This window comes from Anopheles funestus, chromosome 3RL, assembly GCF_943734845.2.
Source record: "Anopheles funestus chromosome 3RL, idAnoFuneDA-416_04, whole genome shotgun sequence".
Classification (NCBI taxonomy): domain Eukaryota; kingdom Metazoa; phylum Arthropoda; class Insecta; order Diptera; family Culicidae; genus Anopheles; species Anopheles funestus.
Window position 1 is genome coordinate 10,063,191 of NC_064599.1, and position 14,487 is coordinate 10,077,677.

At 41.2% G+C, this 14,487-nt stretch overlaps 1 protein-coding gene across 4 annotated transcripts in view; it reads left to right on the forward strand.

Annotated features, from left to right (window-relative positions):
* Positions 1 to 14,487, forward strand: part of LOC125771304 (alpha-protein kinase 1-like) — a 64,140-nt gene that overhangs the window by 15,180 nt on the left and 34,473 nt on the right. The gene's annotated exons all lie outside the window — the stretch shown is intronic.

Below are 14,487 nucleotides of genomic sequence, written 5' to 3' on the forward strand. Positions count from 1 at the left end.
AAGCAGCCGGATTAGTGTTTGAAAATTGCCAGAAATTTATAGTTACTCCTTCTTTTATGGCAAAAAGGCCGACGGAAAGCTTTTGTTTTATTCTAGTTTCGTTTTCCAATATAGCGAAAATAATATAATATGAGCAGCTGTTTTTAAAATGGGTTCTGTAAAAGTTATCCCGTGCTTCGACATCGACAGTGTTTGCTGTTTTCCCTTGCCGTTCGATTTCTTGATTAAAAGAGCTGAGGGAATTGGGTGTGTTTTTCCCCAGGCGCTAAATTTGATCGAGAAGCTTATTATCGAAGCAACTGTCCTCGAACCGTTTTATGTTCCTTACGCAGACTAATTCCATAAAAATGAGCTGAATGTAATTTTTACGATGAAGAAGCAAAATGAAAAGAACAAAAAATACGCGCACACACACATACAACTCCATTGTGATGTCCCCCCTCGGTGTCCATTGCGCACGCCGGCTTAGTATTGGTGGAAAATCGTCCGAAGGTCAGCCGAAAATATAGACTTATAGATTGTAAAACGGACGCAAGAAGCTAAATTGTGTGAAAATTGCTTTATTGATCGGATGTTCGTTGTGAGCGTTTGGGAATGGTTTGTTGGGGGGTGATTACATCCAACGGCAGGGTATATCGTCCCAACGTAAATGAAGTGCTGAAGAAACCTGCCGGACAGTTTCCCATGGCTTGTTCTATGCTTGTGTTTTTTTTTCTTTAATTTTATTAACCTTCGGTCAAAAGTTGTAAATAGCGGCGAGTTGTCCTTTTTTTTTAGCTCCTCTTGTAAATATGCCTTTTGCTAACGGAATATAATGACCCGTACATAAATGACGGTCCCAGGTGAGCCTTTTTTTTCCTCTTCCAAATCGATATCGTCGTTACACAGTTCCTTGCGTGCCCCGTTGTAACGTCACCATTTTGTCGATCTTTTTCCATCGTAATGGATAATGGTGATAGAAAAGTATGGGGTTTTGTTATTCGGTTGTTTACACCGACCAATAATCATTATTTTGTTTCGGTCTGGAAGGAGTTCCGATGGGAGTAAAAACAGTGCAAATTAAGCTCGTTAGCATTGATGGCCGGGGTTTCATTTTTTTTTGTTGGTGGTGGTTATGGTTTTTCTCCATTAAAAATTAAGATGGTAAACGATACTTTTAGCTCACTCAATGACAAATCAATCTGCAATAAAAACGTAACAAATACCTGTTGATTACACGTACAGCCGTTTTGATTGCTTGGTAGATTAGATGATCGCTTCCAATAATGTAAAATGAGTGATTTACGGGTTTAAAAATTTGTTTCCAATAGCCACACTACGAATAGCACACGTTTGGTTTTCTACTAGCACCTAATAGACAACCGGAAACTAGTCCCACCTAGATAACATTAGTTCAGAATTTTAAAAACATATTTTAATGCTCTTTTTTCGTGACTGGTAATCTTAAATTCAATGTAAAGCGCATATTGCACTTTGCAAAAATATCATCCTCGTGATACTCGGAAATTTAGAATTACAAAGCACACACCCACACACATGCTATTGTGGACGTCGCGAACGGGCGGCCATAAATCAATGGCGCTCGCCATAAATCAGTTCGTTTGAGAAGTTTTCCTTCTCCCGGGATCAGAATCCGGTACAAAAGGATGGAAAAAAATGGCATGTCGTAAAGCTGGAATTGATTTTCCTTGTCCTCGTCGGTCGTAAAACGTGTAACAGCTTTGTGTTGGAAAAATTTCTATGCATAAAAGCATAACATGTGTTGGACATTCTCATGTTGTTTTTTTTTTGTTTCGATGGGTCATTTGGGAAAAGGAGTACAATTTCTTCAGAAAATGTTAAAAAAATGTTCGTTTGTTTGGGTGCAACAAATTTTGTCTCCATTATTTACACGCAGACAAAAGAAAACTTTTTCGCAACTTAAAGTGAGATAACATTGGGATTCGGTAATTTAAGACCCATTTCGGAAAGAAAAAACAAAACACTCGCACGGGGAAAGTATTTTGTTTCTAAAGCTCGGTGGCAGATAGCTTTTACGGTACCATCGTCCGGTTTGGTTTATGGTGAATTTCAATCGGTCATCGTGCAGCGGACAAAGCGCACACCACCAGTAGTGACGGTTGGGAAACCTTTGAAGGGTGGCCTGGAAAGCTGCCTAATTTGTCTTCGCTGTTCCACGGTCGGTGGCAGTAAAAGAAGATTAATGAGGTGCGCTTTTTGGGGCGAAAAGCTTGGTTTTGGTTTCGGGCACGGTCGATGACTGGCGTCTGGTGTAAATTGCGTTCTGTCGCGCGGTCAACCTTTCTCCATTTTATATGCTCGTTTGGGGGTTGGTAATAGATTCCTACTATCATTCCCTTGTAAAGCTTGCTCGACGCAAGATGTAATCTGGTACAGCTATTACGAAGGAAATAGTTTGAATGATAGTTACGGGAATTAATTTAACATATTTTTCATAAATCCTTTTTTATATCATTAGGTCACAGAGAATTTGTAAACGTCTTGTTATTTAAAACGTTATGCAACTTTCTTAACATATCCCTTTACCAACCTTGCCTGTGTTATGAGCTTCCATTAAAGCATAGATTCCTAACGATCAAGCAACGTCTCGTTCCTGCTGTCATTACCCTACTCAACAAGATACCTAATTTACAATCGCTCATCATGAATAACATTTGGTAGGTTACTGTTAATGTATTTTTCAAACACTCCTCCCATCCTCGCCACTCATATTTATCTTCTATCGAAAACCTCACATCAAAAATCTATAAATCATCTGATGAAACTCGATGAGCGTATTCTTTAACAAAAAATTGCCATTTTACACCACTCCAGCAAGACGCGCAATGTCTCGTCACGGATGCGTATGTACCTCCCGGAGACGGATGTTGAAAAATGAATGAATCAATTCCGGTTCCACTCCATCCCTAGCGGTACGTTTTAATGAAATTGTACCCAAAAAGCTTGGCCAGCTTTCTCATCGACCCAAACTTTATCGCAAAGGTCGATAAAATGAGCATTTGCTTCCTGTTCCTGTTCGGCTTCCAAGAAAACCCCTAGCCCCGAGACGTTGTTCTTATCTCATTTTCGGATCAGTTTTAGAAATTCATGACATTTTGGTGAAAAACAGAGACCCTCCACCCCACCCCGTTTTGCAAATGTCCGATGGTCGAAAAGTTATAATGATCTTATCGATCTACCCACTTTTCTCTGTGTTTTAAAATTGCGGCTGGTATGACGTACGCTGAAAGGCCAACAGGGTTTGACGCTTGGGAATGCGTGCTTTGTTGCGGAAAAGGACGAACAGAGGACACATACACACACATACGTGTATAGCACCTCAGGACTGAATCGTATCACTGTTGCCAGGTCGGAAATGTTGGGTCCCACGAGCAGGGAGGCACACATTTTGGGGTAGGAATTTTCCGAATGTTTCCGCCCGTATGTGTGTGTCTCTGCTGGGTGATGATACTCACGTTCCTGCGTATGTTAAATAATTCACTAAATATTGGACTGGTTCGTTCGTTCGGTTAGAGACCTCGCATTGGTGTACTCGAGTCCGTATGAATTCAATGATGAAAATTTTACTGAGCTTAAATGGTTAAATCTCCTCACAGAACTAGGATTGAAAATAGTGCAACAAATGGAAATCATGTTTAAAAATATTAGTTTTAGCAAAATCAATCGATTCGTTAGTACCTTTTGACCAAATTACGCCTTAAAGTATGCAATCAGCGTATCAAAAAAGCCTAATTTAACGTAACCAGAATAACATAATCATCTTTTTTTAGTTCTTTTTAAAAGCTTATTTGCTCGCTTTTGTCCTGTGTTGGGTTCGTCGGAAAATGGCAACAAAGAACAAAAGAACACAGATACCATACGCATTTGGTTGCGCACTGGTGAATCCGTACAGGCCGTTGTACGGGTGGCATACGGTGGTTTTCGACTTCACAGATTGTTGTTATTAAGTTGTTATGGTGAAACGGGGTTTTATATCCAGCTCGGCATAGCTAAAAAAACCCCACTACGAAAGCACAAACCAGCAGAGTATCATCGTCGACTTTTGCTGACGTCAGCCACGCAATTCGACTAACGAAAAGGGGTATGATCCTTCCGGATGGTGGCGAAGCAACGAGCCCCAAAACGTGGGGAAGGAATCCTTCGAGAGCAAAAGTTTGCATTGAACTGATTTGTGGTAAGGCAACAAAAAAGCAAGAGAAACCCAAAGTCATCAGAAATGGAGCAAAGAGTATTGTGTGGAAATGGGATTTAACGAGCACTTTTAACATCGTGTGGGAATTGAAACCGAACCAAACGGGTAACTGAAACAATCAACTTCTATATATCAGATGGCGAGATAGAGAGCAACGGGAGTGATAAAAGAAAATTCGAATTACGATGTCGCATTTTGACATTTTGAAGCACTTACACTTATTCTTACAACCGGCGTTTTCGTTTTACTGTTTTTTTTTCGAGTGAGATAAATGTCTATCAAGAATATTAGAATTTTCATCCTCCACTGTGTTTAAATTTTTCTATCGTTTCTCCAAGTAAAACCTTGACTGATTAAATGTTTCTCAAAACAACGATAAATTAATAGCATCAGCCATGTATGCCGCTCATTGTCGTTTTTCCGTTTTCTTTTCATCGCAATTTTCACTTTCATCTTTTTTCCACCATTAGGGTAAAGAAATTAAAATCCAATTTCTGTTTTATGGTTTCGGTTTGGTAGGTGAAAAATTGTCATACTTTTCTCTTCGCTTCCTTTCATCCCTTACACGCCTGCATCGAGCAAGATAATGAAATCGATTTTCCACTGAATGCGCCACAACTAACGGGATGTGATTTTATTTTCTTTCCACGCTTACGGAAGACACATTTTCATTTGATTAGACATTTTTGTGTTTCTTTTTTGGTTGTGTGACCGCGGTAACTGAACGGTGGAAAACTTTGTCACTTTTGCGAAAATGAGTTTCTTGCAAAGTTTGTGATTCGAAAGTGTGGTGTGGTGTTGGCCGTGCAGCAAGACCATTTTGTCCAGCCGGATTTCCTTTCACCTTTCTTTTCTTTATTTACCTCTGCTGCTGGTTTGTTTTTCATTCTCAGTGTTATTCGCGTGAAGCAAACGCCAGGCGAAAACACACGAAGCGGAAAAATACGTGTAAAGTTATAAAAAGAACGATAATGCGCTGGAGAAGAACATCTTCCGTAGGTCTTTTGGTACTCGATTTCCAGCTTATCTTGTGAGAGGCACTCGCCTACCACTCGTATACAAGCTGAATAAACTTAGATGAAAACAAACACTTTTCCCGAGTAGTGGCCTTTGCTGGCTAGCTTTTCTATTTCGTTTGCTGCAAGGTTCTATTTTCGTGCTGAAGCTTTTGCCGGTCCATTCCTCTCTTTCGGAAAACTTTGAGCTTGAATACTTGAAAAACACATAGGCATAGGCTGCAATGAAGAAATTTGTCCCTACCCAAAAGGGTTTTTGGTAGGTAAGGAAATAGCTCGACCACAGCGCATCGCTATTTGTTGCAGAACGATTTCCCAGTTTGTGGTGGTTGGATACGATGGATACAGAGACGTGCCATATCCACAAACATACATGCATGAATACCCTCTTTAGAAAAGGGCTATGCACAACGAAGACGCTGAGGTAGACATTTATTTCTTAGCTAGTAAAAAATTATTGCAAATGAGCATAACGAGCAATGAGCTATTTTTAGTTCAATCACAGCTTCTGGGAATGGAGATGAGTGTGTGTGTGTGTGTGTATGGCAAGAAGGCAGCAATATTCGTCGGAAGAAACCCCGTGATTCGATTACCCATCCGGGTGCTTAGCAAACGAATATAATGTCCCGCTTGTTCGGTATCGGCAAATGGAGACGCCTGGTCGTGTGAAGAATGCCAGAAACTCATCTCGTTTGGCTCATGTGTTGGGCTGCTAGCGGTGATTTATAATACACGAGCGGAATACCCGGAGCGGTGTTCCGATTCAGAACGAGCCCCAAAATGAGCCACGGTGGTGTGGTACTTACGGGGTTTTTGGTTCTTTAGCTATGGTTGTATTTCTTGCGGATTTCGGTGAGCGCAAGTACGTGGCGTCGGTTGTGTATTGCTGGTGTGTGTGTGTGTGTACACTCCACACTTTCACAACCGGTAACGATGATCTTCACATCCATGGGTAAATTGTAAGCATTTGTTTCCATTCCATTTCCATTTCGAGTAGCTTCATCGGTAAAATGGAGCCGACGAACCATAAGACACACACGAAATCCGTGGCTACCCGTTTCTTAATATATTTGTGCGCTTGTGGGCACACGACACCGGGTACAACCAGAAGTTGGAAGGTTTCTATCGCGCCTGAATGTATGTAATTCACGGAGCCGAGGTGTTGTTTAGTACTGAGGTTTTGCCTTGTTTTTTTTTCTTTCTTTTCCATATTACATCTCACGTGTGGCCTAACAGCCAATCTCGGATGGCACATTACGCTCTCTGCTCTGGCAGTTGTTATTGGATGATATGTGTTATGCTGTGAATAAAAAAAAAGAAACCAGAAGCGTGGAAGTAATGAACGGCTGAACGAAGTTTACATTTCCATCAAAACCAAAAATCTCCACACGGGAAGCAAAAATTTATCCAATTTTTCAACCTCGAGAAAATAGATTGAATAATGTGTTGTATGCTTTTCTTTCGTTTTACATGCTTGTGTGTTGGCAGTTTCTTTTCAGACGAGTTGTTATGCGATACTGGTACCCGGCAGCCAAGGGTTTTTGGGAGGGGTGGTGGAAGGCTTTGAATGAAAGGTTTTGAATTTAGAACGGTCGTGTGTTTGATGAGGTAGAAAATGTGATTTGTATCGAGTTCACTTTCTTTGGTTAACCGTTTGATGTCAATTTCATAAAATTTATTTCATAAAATCACGTTCTTTGTTTTTTGAAGTTAGTGTAGAAATGTAACATTTGTTTAAAACCACCGGGCGTCTCCATCGCGGTAGAAGGTTAAGTATATTATTGAAATAATACACTTATTTACACAAGCCTTTAAGCAATGAAATAATCGGAAGCGTTGCTTAACCGTTTGATGTCAATTTCATACAATTTATTGCGTATAATAAAGTTCTTTGTTTTCTGAAGTTAGTGTAGAAAAGTAAAATTTGTTTAAAACCACCAGGCGTCTCCATCGTGGTAGAAGGTTAAGTATATTATTGAAATAATACAATTATTTACACAAGCCTTTAAGTGATGAAATAATCGGAAAAGTTGCTTAACAGTTTAATATCAATTTCATAAAATTTATTGTATATAATAACGTTCTTTATTTACTGAAGTTAGTGTAGAAAAGTAACATTTGTTTAAAACCACCAGCCGTCTCCATCAACTGAAATAATCGAACAGGTTGCTCAAAATTTTATTCGTATTTGTATATAAAAATAAGCACACTCCCAACTACAGCATCATCATAAACCTGTTAGTGAAAATTCATTAAGTTTTCCACCCGTTATACCCTATTCCCGGTTTATTTCATTGAGTTTGATTGCCATTTGAAACCGATTTCAATTTGCCAATTCATTTACATTAAACACGTTGTCAAAAGGTTCATCGTGCGAATCAAGTACGTTATTGACGGAACCTGTGGGATGGATTGAAGATATTTCCATTTTCATTTCCACCCTTGCTCCATTTACTTCCGCTGCTCAAATCATTTATTCGCAAAAATCCGCATGCTGCTCCGTTTACTAACGGATCGGTGCGAAGATTTTCTCCCCTTTGGAAAATGAGTTGAAAATTCGTTCGCCCTAATTATCATCTGTTTATGTTACGCTTGGCGCTGTTCGATCGTTTGTTTGCCCATCGTCAATGGGTGGTGATATTGTGGGCAAGTGAAATGGGTAAGCGAATGGTTTGATTTGCTAAATGGATCTTTCGGACGGTGCCTCCATCGTAACGAGCGTTCTGCGTCCATTTTTAAGCCAATCGTTCGGACAAACTGTAGCTTACATTTCTATCGCCATTTAGCTATTATTTCACATTCGGCAACGAGCGTAACAATTTGAAAAGTGAGAAAATGAGAGCGATTATATGCCCTCTGGCACGGACATACTCCCACCTTCGTCTGCTACCCACATTCTGGCTTGACGGGGGAAAAAATCGCTCGTTCGCCACAGGGTGCGCACACTGATCGGAAACAATCTTGCTGTGGATTATTAATCCCAACGACACTTCTTGACGTTTGACTCGAGTGTTGAATTATTTACACAGCGTCTTTTGTGTGCAAGACGATGGCTTACTTGAGACGCGCGGTTGTTGTCTGTGGTAGCAGCAGTCCTCCGACGGCACTGATTCCTTGCTGTGTTCCAATCAACACACAAAAGGCACGACTCTCGTTTGTTGTTTGGAGAGGAAATCAATTCTTGAACAGTAAATGGCAAATTTCTCGAAAAATTATCCCAGACGCCTTAGTTGAAGCACTCGCAAAACCGGATGATCGAGCAATCGAGACATTGAACTGGGAATGGGGGGGTGAGAGAAGGTCGACGAAGTGGAAAAAGAAGCATAACTCACGGAAAACGAAGCACAATTCTTTCGGTCACTACCATACAGGTACGGGACCGGCCTTGGGGCTGGTAGCAACAAAAAAAATCAAATAAAACGAAAAAGGGTTCGAAAAAAAAGGTTGGTGTTGGCAGAAAGGATGAAGCTTCCCGGTCGCTTCCTGACCTAGACAGCGGAAATCCATTAACATTTTCATATCCTTTTTACGTAGCTTACGCATCGTCCATTTCCTTGGAATTGCCCTACCGCTCGCAATCGTTTCCTTTTTTTTGTGAATAGGCGTCCCTTTATTATCCACTTCACAATTTCCCTGGAAAGGAACGATGTGTTTTTACCTTCAGTTCGCGCCTGCAGACCGATTAGCAAATGTTTTCACCGTTTTCACACAAACACACGCGTACGCAAGCATAAGCCAAAATCAACAAATCGTAAGGATTCCGACATGAAAGTAGATGAAAAAAAGGCAAAACACAGCCGCCCGCACACACGTGCGCTTATTGCCTTCGCCGAAAGGTAATGACAACATGATCATCAAAGCTTTCCACCCGTAAAGGATGCCTATTTCAACATATCTCTTCCACTTCTCAGTCCAATGTTGGTTCTCCGATCTTCCCGACCCCATCTTCGAACCCACCCCCTCTGTCTCTCTTCTGGACTCACATCCGCTTTTCATCCCCCGAAGCTGTTTTGGCTTGTGCATTGAGCTGGAATGAGCTGAAACAATTTACCGTTTTTGGGAAGAAGGCTGTCTTCTTTTTTCCCCCCACCCGATGAGAGTGAAGAGAAAATTAAATTTTGTTTCCAATATCCTCCTACATATTTTAAGAAATAAAACACTCCGACGAACCATTCCTTCCACTCCGTAACGTAATACGCGACAAGAGGTGTAGACAGTTGAAGCGAAGGATACTGATTAGATTTTACCACCGGGTGGCTCATTTAGGGGTGAAACAGAGAAAAACAGCTGCCTGTCGTGCGATAAATTTTCTTCAACTCACGAATTACTACCCTCTCACCTGGAGAAAGGGGGCAGGAATTGGATGGATTCACACAGGAATATAATTTTGTGTTAAAGTGTCGAAATACATTTTCTTTAAGGGCTGCTGATGAGAATATTAAATTCGAAATTGCAATAAAAATATATAACTGACGTATTTGATTATTTTTTTCCAATTAAAAAAATCGCTAAACGACGATAAACCATTATCGTTTAAATTCTTTATATGTAACGAAAATCACAACAACTTCACTGGATGATGTAATCTCTCGTCAGTTGTTTCGATCGATGTTTTTGATAGTAAAAATAAGAAACTTACACGCACACACACTCGTGCATACGTCAGCCCGATGAAGCTGACCCAAATTTAATTTATCCCTGCCATACACGGTTCGCTATCAAAAGCTTCATGTGGCAGAAGTTTTATGCGAACAGCAAAAAAAAAAACAACAACCCATAGATCAAATCCGTGCTAAGCGGTACCGAGAGGAAAAATCAATCGACATTGCATTTATCGTGTTCGTTTCGGGTCGTTTTTGTCATTCCTTTTTCTCCCCCCCGAGGACGGGCATAAAGCATGATACGCTACCTAGGAAGAGCGTACGAAGAGATTGCAAACTAGCGAAAAACCGATTCAATTTAATTCTTGCAACCGACATGCGGATGACATCCTTTAGTGGCAGCCGTGTATTAGTGGCAAGGTTGATATGTTCTCTGGTGCTTTGGGATATATTGCATGGTTTGATAGTTTACGTTCGTTTAGCTTATGACATAAGAATGTAAACTAAAAAAGATGAATCATATTTTCTGCAATATCACTTTAAAAATATGTTTAATACCTTTTTAAGCTTTTAAAAATGTATCTATTGTAGTGAATCTTTAGTTTTTCGCTTGATTTCCTGTAACCCAAAAGCTCAATCACATCACCTCTTTGGCATTGTTTTATCACTTTACCTCACAACTCACTTAATGGGTACTATAACATAATCTAAGCGGCCATCTGGTTAGGAGAGAATAACATTAATCCAACAGTCATTCGAACGTAAATCGCAAACAACCATACGTACTCACTTGGTATCACCTGCAGCTAATCATCATTATAACGACACGGCTATCACGAGACTGACACACACGAGATGTCCAATCGGTTGAGAAGGATGAAATTAATCTGGGACTATAATGATTACCTAGGCCCACCTTGTTGAGAAGACATATCCGATACGAAAAGTCACACCAAAATCCTCTTAGCATCGTGATACGCTGCCCGAGCTGTGATCATGCACGAGGACACAACAACAACGTGTTGGATGTGTTTGTCTGTTTTTTCTGGGACACATAATTGAACCACATAATCTAAGCAGCAACTTCGAACTGTGGTCAACCACCATGGCAATCCGGTGCTAATTTAGTTTTTGCTACACAATAAAATGGGTTCGATCGAAAACACGGGAATGCGCGAGGCACGAAACGGTGATGGTGTGTTCGACAAGAGTGAAACATTTCATGGTCTTTGACCATTTTGCTTGTTTCGCGCGAGACAGCGTGATAACAAGGCATTAATGAGCCGGGTACGAATCGCTCAGCTCCTAAGCCCATGGTTTGTGGTCATGCAACCGTCCAAAACATAACCCTGGTAACTGAATACTCTATCCGAAAGGATGTTTATTGCTGAACAAAACGCCAAAAGTAGCTTGCGTGTAATGTACGAGCAACATGGTTTAACATTATCACACTACACATCTATTAAGTATACCAGTGCATGATTGATTGGAAGGTGCGATTTTGGAGTCCAACCACTGGCACGCAGGTTTTATTAAATTAAAACTGTCCAGCTACATGTGAATGAAGTCATTTTCTAACCAGGTTTGTTTGCATGATATATGAACAGAGCCGCGAATAAATTATGATTTTTAGATGAGAAACTTGTTAGGAAATGATTTACCTCAAAAAAATAACATGTTTTAGAGCAATTTGTCTCGCGTTTTGCATACTTTCGGGCGCGTTATCTAACGTCTTCTCGAAATCATCCATTTATGTCCAAATAAAACAAAGAAATATTATTTCGTTTTAAAAACAAAGCATCTACACACTTTGCCACATAGTACCGCGTGAAATAAGTACAATGTGTTCTGCTACGTAGACGATAGAATTAATCGCTTCAAAAATCTCCCTCACACTCTATTTTATAGCTTCCTCCCTGCCCATCCTCACTGATGATCCAAACCTATAAAGATGGACAATGTTGCTCATTTTACATTCTGGGCCGGAAAACCCGACCCGGAAAGTTTGACGATACCAAGAAATCTGTGTAAAACCGTAAAACCTCCGATCAAGTTGAAACTTACCCTTAGGCATTCGACCGCACCAATGCTCGCGTGCATTGTGTACACTGTGAGCAACTTTCGAATCCATGCTTCTGGTCCGAATGCCTTGGGTTTTGGTCGGGTCTCATTGTGTCTGGAGCTAGAGTGTACATGCGCATTTTCACGTCAACGCCTCGAGACGTCTTGGGCCAGTATTTTGCGGTTACGGCGAGCGTCGATCAACGAACGTGACGGTAAGATACCGCAAGGCCCTGCGACAGTGTAAAATGTAAGACGACGCTGATACATATTCTATCGAGGATGGTCCGTGTCTCGCGTTATAGACAACCATCTTCCTCCATCCAGAGTTGACCAAACAACCGGGAGAAAGATGTGCTTGTTATATGGCCACATCTTCGCATGGTGTGTCAAGACGAAGTGTCCAGCGGAGTGTTGCTCGCTGTATGTGTGTGTGTGTGTGCGGTACACTCGGGCATCCGAACAGCTGCCTGCTGTATTAATTTCTGGTACGCTGTCATGTAATGAAATTATTTTACATGTTTTCTAATTATAGAGTCGAGGCGTGAGTGGTGCCATTGCCGTTGTTCCCATGTCTCGTTTAGCGGCCGTTCTTGGGGATGGTTTCATACCTTGACGTAGTTAAGCTTTACACAAGGTATCGCTTCGGTCTTTTAGCAGCAAGAGAAGCAGCAAAAGGTAGAGGAAACTGCTGGGTTGGATTGTTTCTCGTAACACGAACCGTGTCCCTCTTCGGAGCTGTTGACTAAATTCATTAAATACCGGTGACATTTCAGTGGAGCCTTCGTTTGCCTGAACTTTACGATTCCCTACAGGTATTTCCCTTTTTTTTTGCTGGAATGTGTAAGAGTGGATTGGTATGGGCACCATGATTGAGTCGCACTTTAACGGTTATGCAAACGAGCATGGTGAGCAGGTAGTTCGTGAGAAATTTATACTAAAAATCTGTCAAATAGGTATAAAAAACGCTTTAATCGTTTTCACCAATTTTGATAACACAAAGTGTGATAATACTATTTATATCCGCTGCTAATGCTTCCATGTAGAATTCTGTGTCAAGGAGAGAAATTTATTTACGTTTCTAATTGAGCATTTCCGTTGAGAAGCAAAAGAGAAGAAATCGCTTAGATATGTCGAACTCGTTTGATACTGATATGAAATGTGTAGTGATTAAAACATTCTCGTTGCTTTTCCGAATGTAACCGAATGCTTGCATGGAGCTTCCATCAAAAAAGAAAATCAAAATCTTGGTCATGGTCAGTTTCAGTGCTTCAAAAAAGGTGAGGAAACGGAAGCGATCCAATTTGTACGAGCCACTGCTCTTAGTTGTGGTACTTGAAATTGAATTGGTGTTCCCCATGTTGTACCCGTGCTAAGAGCAAACACGGTAAAGAAGGATATAAATAGGTGGAAGGAAGAGAGAAAAAACCGTCCAAACGGTAGTCCGATTTCATGTCCGGCTTTCAAATCTCTAATGCAGTGTAGCGGTAAAAAACGTCAAAAGCAACCTAAAAACAAATAAAGAGCGAGAGAAAAAAAATCAAGATACCGATCCACCCCGCCGAAGCTGGAGCAGGAGCAGAAATATTAACGGCAGCAGAAAGAGTGCTGTGTAATAATAAGCACACTAATTGAGCCGTTAAATGAACGACGGCGACGAAATGGCATTTTCGTTCGTTCTACGTCCTTGCGTCGGTCGGATGATAAACGCGACCGCGGCACCATTTATGCGATGATTGCGTGGCTGAACGATAGCGGAAGCAACAACAAAAAAAAAGAAAGAAATCCTCTCTCCGCACTAGCCGGACGTTGGCGATAACGGGCCTGCCGAATGTCCTTGATTAAAAAGTGACCTTTTTTTTTGCTGCTGCCACCCATACCCGGTAGGTCCCCGTGTCCTAACCGGTGTCAGCCGGCGCTCACTGGGCGGCTCACAGAACGGGGATAATTGCATATTCTTTTTTATGGCGAATCCCATTAAGTAGCAGAACCCATGCTGAAGGTGGGGAAAAGAGGAGTGTCGGTAAAAGAGGCCGCTAGACGGACATTTGTTCGGTGAACATTTGTTTGGTGGATTAGTACGTGATTCTGATCCTTCCACGAAGAAAGCCAAGAAATGGCACAGTGCACTGTTGTATGCTGTTAATCCGCTCATGGCGTTTTGAATGGTATCAAAAATGATGGTTACGCTATTATAGAGCAAAAGACACGGGATTCAATCCAACCCGTTCCAACAAAAAGGGAACGAATGAATATCCTTGAAAGCAATCCATAAACTAATCGACGGAACTGATAGTTACATGAGTGTTTCTTGTACTTCCAATAACATACATGACGGGTACCATCACCTGTACACGTCAGTCAACCGCTCAGGTAACACGTTGACCGTGTCCTTAAGAATATGTCCTCGTTTTGTATGCACACTGGTGCACACTGGTCGTTGAGTTGTGCAGTGTGCACCGGCCCAACCCGTCCTCTTAACCTCAATTTCTTCAACCACAACTTGGCAACGGATTTACGAAGAAAGTTCTTCCCCACGACAAGTCGCTTATCATCTTGAGCTGTAGGATAAACATGGTTCGAGAAGCAAAAAAAA